This window comes from Salvelinus namaycush, chromosome 4, assembly GCF_016432855.1.
Source record: "Salvelinus namaycush isolate Seneca chromosome 4, SaNama_1.0, whole genome shotgun sequence".
NCBI classification, from domain to species: Eukaryota; Metazoa; Chordata; class Actinopteri; order Salmoniformes; family Salmonidae; genus Salvelinus; species Salvelinus namaycush.
Window position 1 is genome coordinate 37,451,478 of NC_052310.1, and position 12,318 is coordinate 37,463,795.

The following is a 12,318-nucleotide window of genomic DNA, read 5'->3' on the forward strand; positions in this document are numbered from 1 at the left end:
GGCCTCTTTTTTTTCCCAGCACAAGGTGCACCTGTGTAATGATCATGTTTAATCAGCTTCTTGGTATGCCACACCTGTCAGGTGGATGGGTTATCTTGACAGGAGAAATGCTCACTAACAGGGATGTAAACAAATGTGTAAAATAATTGAGAAATAAGCATTTTGTGCGTATATATTTTGTTAAGTATAGTTTCTATGAGCTCCAACTGGGCCATGAGGAGGGATCAACCAATGAAGTTGGAAGTCCCAGCTAGTTGACTGCATTAAAATGGTGGAAGCCATCAATGGCACTACCCATGCTAACACAGGCTTTTGGCCACTATAGGCCTCTCATAGAGAGTGATAGTCTTCCCTGCACAGCCATAAAAAGTTAACTTTCGTGACCCAACGTGCCTGGATTAAAGAGGGTCTTGGCTGAGAAGGGTTAATGTTTATTAAATCTGTCTGCATATGTTAATTTTTGAGCAGTTGTATGTGTGTGTACAGCAGGAAGGGAGGTAAGGCTTTACAGCTGACATGGGTGTGATGCACAAACACATCAGTCCATGAAAAAGTGTTCTAATGGGCCATTTCCTGGCGTCAAACCAGCCATGCATTTTGACTGAGCAGGGGCAGACTGGCCATATGGCATTTCGGACAAATGCCAGATGGGCTGGTCCATTTCTAACCCAGTGGGCCTGTCTAAATAGTTTTTTTGCGCAAATTATCATTATCTGGCTTATAATTGGGCCTCAACGAAAATAATGGTTCAGTCTTAGGGCCTCAAGGAAAAGAGCGGTGTGTTAGAAATTCCAGGCCTGATTTTTGGTCCCAGTCTGCCCCTGTGACTGAGGTTGCCTAAGGTCACTACACCCTAAGGGCTGCATTAGCATTTGGGGTCAAAGAGAAGGGCCACGCCTAAATCTCTCAAAGGGACAGAGTCTGGCTATCAGTGGTGCCTTGTCTGGCAGCGATACAGTTCATTCAGCCTCATTTACTGCCTTTAAAAAAAGACAGTTGGCATGGCTGATTTGCTTAAACAAATGTTTTCAACTGACAATTGAGATGTACAAGTTATGGCATAAGGGGACAACAAGCGGATAAGAGGCAATCCGTAATTTCAATTTAGACAATGAGGTAGCTAGGGCGGACGTAGTCAATATAACTATTTGTTCAGCACTTTTGAAATGTACAGCGCCAGAATTCAGAACATTCTTACAGTATTCTCCCTGTACACCAAGTCAGAGACGTAGGATAAATAAAGGGGGAATATAAGCAAACAATAAAAGCTCTTACAATATTCGATGATGACATTTCTCTAAAACAGTCTTTAGGCTTCATGTGCACCACCAAGTCAGAACAGAAGGCTAACATGCGTGCGCCATTGTGCGTGCAAGTTGATTTTGTCCACCCACACCAGACGTGATCAGGACACGCATGTTGGAATTCTGAACCAATTATAATAATTTGGGGACAGGTCGAAAAGCATTAAACATTTGTCCAAAAACTTGTTGCTAGCTAATTTGTCCTGGGATTTAAACATTGGGTTGTTATTTTACCTGAAATTCACAAGGTCCTCTACTCCGACAATTAATCCACAGATAAAACGGTAAACCAAATTTGTTTTTAGTAATCACTCCTCCTTCAGGCTTCTTCTTCTTTGGACTTTATATGGCGGTTGACAACCAACTTTAAGGTGCCTTACCGCAACTGACTCGAGTCTGGACCTCGGTTCATATTTCAATCACCCACGTGGGTATATGCTCCTAAAAACCAATGAGGAGATGGCACATGGGTATATGGTCCTAAAAACCAATGAGGAGATGGGAGAGGCAGGGCTTGCAGCACGTTGAGTGTCACAAATAGAACCAAGTTCTATTTTAGCACCTGGCAACGCAGACGCTTGCGCAAGCAGCGGGGGGGGGACAAGGTAAAATCAAGACGTCAGTGATCTTCAGGTCGGTGCTCTAGAAAGAGGCCTGAGTTCCCGACTTGGAATTCTGAGTTGGATGACCATTCAAAACGTATTTTCCCAGAGAGCTCTTTTTTTCTCTCTCTCGAGTTCCCAGTTGTCTTGCACTCACTGAAGTCTGACATTTCCCAGTTCTGAGTTTCCAGTTGTTTTGAACGTGGCAGAAGTCATACTGGATAGACAGCATGGCCAATGTTGAATGTTAATCCTTTTTAAGCTTGGAAAAGAGACCCTTAAACCTGGACCACACACCCACTCCACTGAATAGCAGGCTATGTGATTGCTTTGCAATGCTTGTAGTTAGCCACTGATTCCTTTCAAACCACTCATTGTTGAATTTGCGATTTCCAACTTGTTGGGTAATGTTTATGTCCATTGGCCGATGAGCACTGGTACTTTTTATCTGTAATTTATCTTCATAATTTCTCTTGATATGACAAGGATTGAAAAGCTAAGGCTTGCTAGCTAAGATTTTGAAGTATGATGTTGACATGATCAGTCCAATCAAAGCTACAGTAGATATAACATAGATTTTGTGGTGACAGTGTCCCCATGAGTGACAGAATACTGAGCCAATCACAGTGCAACTACAGAACATTACCAACCCCTACGCTTTGTATTTTCTGCTGGCTGCGCCACCACCACAGAAAGCAATGAGCTAGGCTGAAACACCTGCATTTTGGAGCTGCCTTACTTAAGAAAGCAACAATGATTGATTAGTATTTTTTTACATTGTTTGCTAAGTGATGTGTGACACTGATAAGTTACACATGCAAAACAGGCACAAAAATATATATATTTTTTTGCTGAACAGGTGGGGCTCAAACAGCGCCCCACCTGCCCTGAATGACTGTCGCCACTGCTTCAATACAACCTAAGAGGCTCGTGGTTCTCACCCCCTTCCATAGACTTACACAGTATTTATGACAACTTCCGGAGGACGTCCTCCAAGCCATCAGAGCTCTTGCAGCATGAACTGACATGTTGTGCACCAAATCAAAGGATCAGAGGAGGAATCAAGCACTGAACGCATAAGCTAGAGCTAGCTAACACTTCAGTGCATAAAAAGTGGTGAGTAGTTGACTCAGAGAAAAACCATAGTTGAACAGTTTTGAACAAATTAATTTGTTAAAAAATGACGGAGAAGCGAGAAAGAGAGCTAGCTAGCTATTTTGTAGTTTTTTAAAAACTTCCTTAGCTAGGGAATGCAGCTAGTTAGTTTATCCTACTCAAACACCCGGCTATGTTACCTAGCTGGCTATGGCTACCCTACATTGGAACTCTTCCAAGTCAAGGTAAGCTTTAGGTTTAGTTAATTTATTTCCACCGGGGCCTGCCGGTGTAACTGCTAAACTGCTTGCTAACTGTACACTGCATGATTGTAGCGGGTTTACTAACGATTTAGTTCTGGTAGCTATGTTGACTTGACGTTAGCTAATATGGTGATAACAATGTTGGCTGTGTGTAGTGGTTATGAAATTAAGGTTTGGTTTGGAAAGGGTTTTTCGCCTGGTCACAGACTGAAGTCCACAAGCGAAGTGAAAAGGTGAGAGTAGGAGACCGTGTAGATGTGAGAAGGAATTATCCAAGAATCAAAGGCATCAAGCTGTTTGTACGTGGCTGCAATGAAAGGGAACTGTTTGCGTGTGATAAGGGGTGTATTCATTCTGCCAATTCTGTTGAAAAACGGGGATAAACATACCTGAATGTATCCAATATAAACTCGTTTGCCACTGTTGGACTCATGATTACACCCTAGATCAGCTAGATGCAGGCAAGATTGTGCAAGTTGGTATTGAGTGTGTCAATGTCTGTCGCCTTGATTACTCAAATTTCTCTCAACCTGTGCACCTACATTGTAAACTTTCATTCATAGGCTAGGTTGTAAAAACCTTATGATGGGTATAGGGAAAATTCTCCTATCGTGTAGTAGCCTAAACCTAACGCTGTTACACTGAGATGGGTGAATGGAACATGAATGAAAGTCCTCCAATATGCTGTAATAGAAATAAGGCCATGCTCACACAAAAAACGTGCGTCCTTCCTCATCTCAATAGGGGGTGCTGTTTGCACTTTGTAAAAATTTCGTTCCCAAATTAAACTGCCTCGTACTCAATTCTTGCTCGTACAATATGCATATTATTATTACTATTGGATAGAAAACACTCTCTAGTTTCTAAAACCGTTTGAATTATTTCTCTGAGTGAAACAGAACTCATTCTGCAGCACACTTCCTGTCAGGAAGTGAGATTTCTGAAATCGAGGTCTCTGTTCTAGGGTCAGTTTATAAATTCCCATGTAAGCTATGGGGCTACATGCACTGCATACGCCTTCCCCTACGTGTCAGTAAGCGGTGAGAATTTGAATGGAGTGGATTGCACCATCTGGGGCACTATAAAAGCTCTTGGAACGGAAGGTCCGACCTTTTCAACGGGGGGCCTGACGCAGGAGGGACATCACCATGGCGTCCTGAAAAGCTTTCGTTTTAGCAGTTCTATATCTCCGGCTCTGATTTAATTTGATTTTTGTCTTAAAAACTTCATAAGGTAGTTAATTTAAACCGACTTATAGCAGTTTATATCAGTTTATTGTGATTTTCTGGAATTTCTTTGTCACGCGCTATCGCGAGTTGGACACCTCTCCGGCACATGGCTAGCGTTAGCGGCTAATTCTACAGGAGAAGAGGACATCTTTCAACCAAAAGACGATTGTTCTGGACAAAGGACACCTTGGCCAAGATTCTGATGGAAGCTCATCAAATAGTAAGAAGTCTTTATGCTGTTAATTCGTATTTATGTTGAAAAATGTTAAACAATAATTCCGCCATGAATTTCGGTGCGGTATCGCTTTAGCGCACGCTGTATGTCGTAGTAACGTTAATTTTAAAAATCTAACACAGCGGTTGCATTAAGAACTAATGTATCTTTCATTTGCTGTCCAACCTGTATTTTTTAGTCAAGTTTATGATTAGTTATCGATTAGATTAGGTGCCTCTCCAAGATGGCGCCGGACAGATTGCTTGAAGTTTGGCTACTAATCACATTGTATAACCACGATTTGTGCCGCTACATATGCACATTTTCGAACAAACCCTATATGCATTGTGTAATATGATGTTACAGGACTGTCATCTGAAGAAGTTTATGAAGGTTAGTCAAAAATTATATATCTTTTGCTTGTTTGTTTCGATCACTAACCTTTGCTGCTGGTAAATGGCTTGTGTTTCTGGCTATTGTGGTAAGCTAATATAATGCTATATTGTGTTTTCGCTGTAAAACACTTAAAAAATCTGAAATATTGGCTGGATTCACAAGATCTTTGTCTTTCATTTGCTGTACGCTGTGTATTTTTCAGAAATGTTTTATGATGAGTATTTAGGTAATTCACGTTGCTCTCTGTAGTTATTCTAGTCGCTTTGGTGAGAGTTGTGATGGTGGCTGCAATGGTAAACTATGATTTATACCTGAAATATGCACATTTTTCTAACAAAACATATGCTATACAATAAATATGTTATCAGACTGTCATCTGATGAAGTTGTTTCTTGGTTAGTGGCTATTTATATCTTTATTTGGTCGAATTTGTGATAGCTACCTATGCAGGAAAAAAATGGTGGAGTAAAAAAAGTTGTGTCTTTTGCTAACGTGGTTAGCTAATAGATTTACATATTGTGTCTTCCCTGTAAAACATTTTAAAAATCAGAAATGATGGCTGGATTCACAAGATGTGTATCTTTCATCTGGTGTCTTGGACTTGTGATTTAATGATATTTAGATGCTAGTATTTACTTGTGGCGCTATGCTAGGCTATGCTAGTCAGCTTTTTTACTGATGGGGGTGCTCCCGGATCCGGGATTGTGTGGAAGTAGAAGTTAAACGGCACCGACCGCCACAGTAGAAGCAGAATTGGTTCGGCCGGGTTTCAAAGAATTTCAATGTGAGAAACTTTTTCAGTTTTAAACCTCAAATGATCAGTAAGCCTGAATTAATAAAATATGATTAAAAAACAATGACAAAAAAAACTGAACGGGAAAGCAAATCAATCAATCAATCAATCCAAACCATATGAGAAAGGTACACGTAAGCCAAAGCATTAAGGACAGAAGACAGATTTCTGTCTATCAGGGTCTGGAGAAGTGCCAGGATCTCTGTTTGTATAGCAGGGCCATTTGCCTAGCAACTCTATACTTGGAGCAGGTGGGATATGTCAAATAACAGCCACTAGACCTGGATCAGCTCCCTTTTATTACAGGTGCTGCCAAAGAGAAAACATAGTGTATTCAGACCCCATTTTGTCCCCACATCAATCTACACACAATACCCCATAACGACAATGCAAAAACAGGGTTTTAGAAGTTTTTGCGAATTTATTTTAAAAAACTAAACAGAAAAAAACGTATTTACGTAAGTATTCAGACCCTTTACTATGATATTTGAAATTGAGGTCAGGTGCATCCTGTTTCCATTGATCATCCTTGAGATGTTTCTACAACTTGATTTGAGACCACTTGTGGTAAATTCAATTGATTGGACATGATTAGGAAAGGCACACCTGTCTGTATAAGGTCCCACAGTTGACAGTGCATGTCAGCAAAAACCAAGCCATGAGGTCGAAGGAATTGTCCTTAGAGGTCAGAGACAGGATTGTGTCGAGGCACAGAATTGGGGAAGGGTACCAAAAAAATTCTGCAGCATGGAAGATCCCCAAGAATACAGTGACCTCCATCATTCTTAAATGGAAGAAGTTTGAAACCACCATGACTCTTCCAAGAGCTGGCCGCCCGGCCAAACTGAGCAATCGGGGGAGAAGGGCCTTGGTCAGGAAGGTGACCAAGAACCCGATGGTCACTCTGACGGAGCTCTAGAGTTCCTCTGTGGAGATAGGATAAACTTCCAGAAGGACAACCATCTCTGCAGCACTCCATCAATCAGGCCTTTATTGTAGAGTGGCCAGATGGAAGCCAATCCTCAGTAAAAGGCACATGACAGCCCACTTGGAGTTTGCCAAAAGGCACCTAAAGACTCTCAGACCATGAGAAACAAGATTCTCTGGTCTGATGAAACCAAGATTGAACTCTTTTGCCTGAATGCCAAGCATCACGTCTGGAGGAAACCTGGCACCATCCCTACGGTGTCGCATGGTGGTGGCAGCATCATGCTGTGGAGATGTTTTTCAGTGGCAGGGACTGGGAGACTAGTCAGGGTTGAGAGAAAGATGAGGTCCAGAGTGCTCAGGACCTCAGACTGGGGCGAAGGCTCACCTTTCAACAGGACAATGACTCTAAGCACACAGCCAAGACAATGCAGGAGTGGCTTCAGTACAAGTCTCTGAATGTCCATGAGTGGCCCAGCCAGAGCCCGATCGAACATCTGGAGAGACCTGAAAATAGCTGTGCAGCGATGCTCTCCATCCAACCTCGCAGAGCTTAAGAAGAATGGGAGAAATTCCCCAAATTTGTTTATTTATATTAACTAGGCAAGTCAATTAAGAACAAATTCTTATTTACAATGACAGCCTACCCCGGCCAAACCCTAATGACGCTAGGCCAATTGCGCGCCGCCCTATGGGACTCCCAATCACTGCCGGTTGTGATACAGCCTGGAATCAAACCAGGGTCTGTAGTGATGCCTCTAGCACTGAGATATAATGCCTTAGACCACTGCGCCACTAGGGAGCCCCCCAAATACAGGTGTGCCAAGCTTGTAGCATCATACCCAAGAAGACGCGAGGCTGTAATCGCTGCTAAAGGTGCTTCAACAAAGTACTGAGTACAGCATCTGAATACTTATTTAAATGTGATATTTGCAAACATTTCTAAAATGTTGGGGCATTGTGTGTAGATTGATGAGGGGAAAAAACTATTGGTTTGATTCATTCTGAAAGTTGTCATATTCAAGTTCAATCCATTAAATAATTGGCTCTCCAAACCAATTTTTGTTTTTATGTATTTTTTTTATTTTTTCATACATACATACATTCCTAAGGTCGTTCAAAGTTGAATTGCTGTTTAACGGATGCCCCGCCTTTTCTCCACACCCTGCAAAAAATAAAAATAAATAGCAGATGTGTTATTTTTTGGGCAATATATGCGGCGCTTTGTTTATAATGCACTGTCCGCTCTACCTAGATGCTTTCTCAAGTTGATGCGCAAGAGTCCAAACGGCCTTAGATCACACACTCGGATCATGTTCGAGCCTCGGATTGGACAGTGAAACACACACGTATGGGGGGTGATGAGGGCCATAATTAAGCCTCGTGAAGCTACTGATACTGTCACGGCCGTTGCTGGAAGAAGACCAAGGTGCAGCGTGGTGAGCGAACATTTTCTTTTATTTGTTAAAATGTCGCCAACAAAACAATAAATAACAAAAATGACCGTGAAGCTTCATGTAGACGTGTTCACATAGTGTTCACGTCGTGTAACGTGGCACTGACACGTCACGTGTCAGTTTACGTGTAAGTTTATTACAAACAATCTTACAATTAACTCCTTAAAAACATCTACATGTGTTATGCGCCACATGTTGATTTAAGTGTCTGTTTAGTTTATTATTAAAGATCTCACCATGAACGCCTTACAAACGTCTACATGTACATGAAATCAATTTCATTTAAAATATAATGGGCCTATCACCTCAATAGAAAAATTATTAGGCTAGTTGATATCGCAGCCAGCCATCATTACTGTGTAGATATGCCTATTCTCACATCAATACAGACACAAGGGCTTCTTTGTTGTAGGTATCCCTATTCAGAAATATGAGGTAATCTAGGTCTCTAGTGGCCCATTCAAAACAACTTCACTGCGTTCAAGACAACTGTGAACACTGAAAACTATGGATGGGATTTTCTTTTTTCAACGGTCATCCAGCTCGGAATTCCAATTCAGAAACTGGCATCTTTCTCTGACCTGAAAATCCCTGATGTCATGATTTGACCTAGTTTTTCCCCCACTTCCCTGTTTACTGGATTAACAGACACAATCACTGTCACCATTCAATCCTTAGGCTATACATTTCTGTGGAGATGCCTTATGGTCAAAAGCAAGGTTTGAATTGAAGGGGTATGTGTTAAGAGAATTATGTTCTCAATGTTCATAAACTGAACTTCAATTAACTACTGCAACCCAGAATGTGGGTTGCAACCCAGAATGTGTAAGATACTGGGTGAAATGAAAACAGACAGAGGCCCAGCCTTCAATAGTCAAATGTTTATTCACGAGAACGTTCTGAAGTCCACAATACAAAGACATCCATTTTATAGCGGCGCACATACTTCCACACAGACAGTAGGTATCCTACACACATACTGTTCTACTACCCAGCCGACAAAGATTAGGGAGACCGTGAGAATCACTCCCTGTCCTCCCCCAAGATTAGGGAAACCGTGAGAAGTACTCCCTGCCCTCTCCCAAATCTCTCAGTGGCCCCTAGCCAAGGTCGGCACCGAATGTGATGTGAGGATATAGGCCTAACCCTTGTTAAAGAGATGGTCAAAAAGCATATGCTGCCACTTGTTTGCTTAGCCTTAGGAAAAACAACGGTCCAGATTATATAAAGCGATCTAGGCTATAATAATTATTATCTCCACGATTATTTCCACATAGGCTAGTAGACTATCGAAGGTCTCGCTCAGCCTCAACATCACAGGAAAATGTGGTTGGTTTATGAAATACTCTGCAATTTAGAGCTTTGCCTACCGCAAAATACCAGAAAGTTTGAATCAGTATGGGTCTATGCATAGACCAAATAGTTTAACAGATGAAAAACATTTATTATTCAGGAGAATGCCATTGAATCAGGCTATTCATTTCAGTGCAGTTGCATTCTTATACATAACCTTAGCCTAAACGGAACCGAAAACACGCCAGCCTGTTTTGATCACAGATCATGAACGTTTCAGCTGTTTGTCATTGATTTAGCCCACAATCGCATACAGATTTGATATACATGAAGACTTATATTTAATCTAGATTTGACAAACAAATGCCTGACTAGGATTCTGACTTTCCCCCACGTCATATTTGTTACCAATTAGGCTAAATGTATTCCTATTAATAAGCTTTTGTTTTCCTATTCATTTGCATAGGCTAACCATTGCAATTAATGTTATTTACCATCTTTTTATAAAAAAATAGGCATCAAAGGTAAAAAATTATATAATTTAAATGCCCCCCCCACACAGTTACTTACCTTACAGATCCCAAAGTCAGCTAATTTTCACTCCATTCATATGTAAATACATTTGATTCAAACACTGGCTTGTCTGGCTGGCATGTTTTCATTTTGAACAGGCCTTTCCTTATCTACACTGAAATAATATTATTTCAGTAGTAGTCCTCTATGATTAAAAAAAAATAAAAAATCATAGCTCATTAGTACACCCTTGCGGTTGAATATATATATATCTATTGTACATGATACAAAAATGAATCATGTTTAACTAACAAATATCATCAAGGGATACGTTACAATTTACAATACTGAACACCTTATAAAACAGCTGTGATAACCAATCTGGCAATATTTTAGATTTAAATACATAAACGTTGATATTTTTGGGGTACAAGTGTGTCGATTTACTTTCAGATTCTTTTGTACACTCACATGGCAATCAGACTAAAATACTGAATTCTGTAGTGTGGAACAGAGAGGAAGTGGGTGCTGTGTGGATGGGAGGTTCTGCCTGTCACTTGTTTTCAACAGGTAGTCAGTCTTGGAAGGTGGACCCGAAGAGGGAAACTGCGAAGTCCAGGAGCTGCTGCCCTCTTTGTTCTGAGTGTTTGCAGGGCTAGTGTTTTTGGCTAATCTGTGCATCTCACTTTGTGCCCAGTATGATCGTTTTCTTGCTCTTTCTTAGCTTGTCGGATGTTTTATGTCAGTGGAGTTGATAAGGGAGGTAAGGTATGTTCCCTGGAAAAGATAGAGAGATGAGGGATGAGAGAAACTCCAGGGTGGTGTTATGACTACTGAAATCATGTCCTCGAAGGCATTCTGATCTGGTTCGACAACTTCCACCACATCAGGTGGAGTATCAGTGATCTTATACAAAAATTATGTTATACAAAAATAGCAATAGAAAAACACTAAAATCAGTCACAAATTGTATATACTACAGTATAGGCAATAATTTTATTTACAATTGCATTGTTTACCCCAGTAAACAGCTGCAGCTCCCGTTAGTACAGCAGGCGATAGGGTGTATACTCTAGAGGCCTGGACGCTGCTGTTGTGTGCAAAGATAATTACCTTCAGATTGTCCTCCCACCATTCCTGGTACCCGTCAAGGGACTTGCCCATGGCAGTCATGTTGGTCCGATCATCCAAACTTGGAATCACCTTACATCTACACATTCACATTGTATATAACTCACTGTACTATCAGTGTCAATTTTGGGAAAAAACTCAAAATTATTGGACGCCTATGTGAAACAATGCTACAACCATTACATTATGAACCACTAACATGTAAGCTGGCATTGACTAGAGTTGACTAGTGCTTAGCCAAGCTACATTTTCGTACAAATATTAACACAAACACATTTTCTTGTGACATCACATATTTACATATATTACCTAAAGTAAACGGAGCCTTTGTTCATAGAATATAAAACAAATTTGATTTAAAACATTGTTGGAAAAAAAGTACAGAACGTTTGGACGCCATCTTAATCCATTCTCTTACATGTATGTAAACCATTAGCAACCTAGTCTAACTCCATTACCAGGATTAGCTATTTGTATATAGTCTCCTAATAATTGCATAACGGTGCAAGTTAGGCACATGCTGTCTTTTGTCTGCATGTGAGCATGTCTTTTTTTGTCGGTCCTGTCAAAGTTGAGTGATCACACATGCCTCAGCACACATACGTTACTTTGCCTGCTTGCAAATGTTTGCTAAAGATGGGGATGTTTCATAGTATTTCTGATTATCTTAACTCCCCACCACCAATGAATTTTTTCTTCTTTTCTTCTTCTTCAGAAAACCACGGAACCACCACTGCAATATAGGCCTACACTCCGATTAAAGGGTGCTATCTACAAACTAAAAGGATTCATCCGCTGTCCCCATAGGAGAACCCTTTTTGGTTCCAGGTAGAACCATTTTGGGCTCCATTCCACAGAGGGTTCTACATGGAACCAAAAATACTTCTACCTGAACCCAAAGTGTTCTCCTTTGGTGACAGCCAAAGAACCCCGTTGGAACCCCTTTCTCAAAGAGTGTACTCAACAAGTTCAGCCTGTTAAGTTTACACCATTTCATTCTGTACTCAAACATCTGCCTGGTATTCAAGAAAACGCGCAACCACCTTTGAAGGTTTTCGTCAACCTCTCCTCAGACTTAAATAGCAGTGTTCCAAGAACCTC